The sequence below is a fragment of the Ischnura elegans genome, chromosome 1 (assembly GCF_921293095.1).
Source record: "Ischnura elegans chromosome 1, ioIscEleg1.1, whole genome shotgun sequence".
Lineage (NCBI taxonomy): Eukaryota > Metazoa > Arthropoda > Insecta > Odonata > Coenagrionidae > Ischnura > Ischnura elegans.
The window spans coordinates 72705869-72707691 of NC_060246.1; the positions used below are offsets into that span (position 1 = coordinate 72705869).

The 1823-nt window shown below is 37.1% G+C and overlaps 1 non-coding gene across 1 annotated transcript; it reads left to right on the plus strand.

Moving 5' to 3' along the window:
• The first annotated feature begins 1482 nt into the window (after window positions 1-1482).
• On the plus strand, window positions 1483-1554 carry Trnaa-ugc. Its single transcript has one exon. It is a non-coding gene; the product is annotated as a tRNA-Ala (tRNA).
• Window positions 1555-1823: the final 269 nt, after the last annotated feature.

Here is a 1823-nt window from a genome sequence, read left to right on the forward strand (position 1 = left end):
TTTTGTGATAACTAGGATCCCCTGGACCACGTATTGATACGTATTTTAAGTAAAAGAACTGTGTAAGTGTCAAGCATTTAATTTCACACGATCGCTTTTGTCGCGGTGTGACATCATACGGTGATTCCACACTTCATACAGTCAAATTGAAAAAGCTATTTTATTAAATACGAAGCAATTTAACCAAGAAACGCCTGAAACTATTGGCAATGCTACGTGACTGCATTCTTCATCGGTGCTTTCGGTTAGAAAAAATTGGTAAATTATGGTTGGGAGAATGCTGTTTAATATCTATCCCTTACTATAATGCCTTGAACTGGCTTGAGGAGAACGAAGAAGAGTTAATTTATGTATCCATTTTCCACCCTTTTAGATAGTACAAATTTTTATTACAAATGCAACCCATATGCTTCAGGCAGATATTTGCCTGGAGCGTGGGTTGAATCAATTTTTATTTGCCATGTTTTATTTTATATTTTGCGTTCAAATTTGAAACGATAACTGTTTTTCAATATTACTGTGGTGTCACAGCGATGCGTACACTAAAAGCGTGCTAAATAAAAAGAATCGTTCCTCATGAAGGCTAGGAAGATGAATATACGTTAACTGCAGTCGTTATCCTGCGCTGAAACATTACCTATACGAATGGTTCATTCCAAGAAGATATCAACCAGCACGATTCTGGCCAAGAATATTTGGCGTATTGCATTAAATGAAAAAGAATTTTTCCTTTTACTCGTTAGTTAACTCAAGCACTACCGACCTTATCATATTTTTTCCCGTTTTTATTAGAACATCAATTAAGTTAAGCATTAGACCTAGCGGTGTTTCCTAAGAGTTTTGCATTACGCAGTGGCACGTAGCCTTTCACATGGCAACTAGGAAATCGTGCCTGGGGCCCTTATTAGCATGCACAAGGCATATAACTCCCACGCACTTGTGTTGGCTCGTGTGTATGCCGACGTGGTAGGTTGTTGATTTTTATTTGCAGTCCATGAAACTCACGCAATAAATCTTGATTGCATCAAAATAGAAGAACCCTACCTTGTAGCTTGAAATTGTAAGTTACTAGATATTTCAATCGATAGTGACATAACGTAAGACATGGAATTAATGCTGATGTTATCTCAGGAAATTTTTGACGTAAAGCGAACGCCCTACTTTATTTTTTGAGATCCTCAATGAGAACATAAAGTCAGTATACAAGAAACAGATCGAAAAGATAACTAATGAGCCAAGTAATACAAGGTAGTTCACATAATTTCGAATTTTGTAGCATAAATTGTGGCAATGTGCCATGAGCGTAACACTGCTGCTTGTTTCTCCCAGGAGCATTTTAAATCTTATCAATCAATACCTAGGAAACCATTAATAGTGCTGCTGCGAGAATGCCAATACAGATATCTTACTGTCTGTTAGTATAACAGTCAGTATCCTCATACAATTAATGAAATAAAATGCGCTTCCATATTTCATTACAAAGGGGATGTAGCTCAGTGGTAGAGCGTTCGCTTTGCATGTGAAAGGTCCCGGGTTCGATCCCCGGCATCTCCATTGTTTTTTACATAAAAAATTTACTGAATGTGCTGTTTTGGACTCGAAATCTAGAGTACGCCGAATCGAAAGTAGAGCTTCTAGAGTACGCCGAGATTTCATCCTGGACGACCGTCTCATTCGAAGATATCATGACCTGTTATAATTTAAATGACGCATAATTCAATGATTTCCTGTGCATATTAATTCCGTTATGATGGAAGAATATATGGCCATCTTCAAAAATAAAGCTGCCAAATTGATTTAGTTCACTTAGGTTTATTGCATAA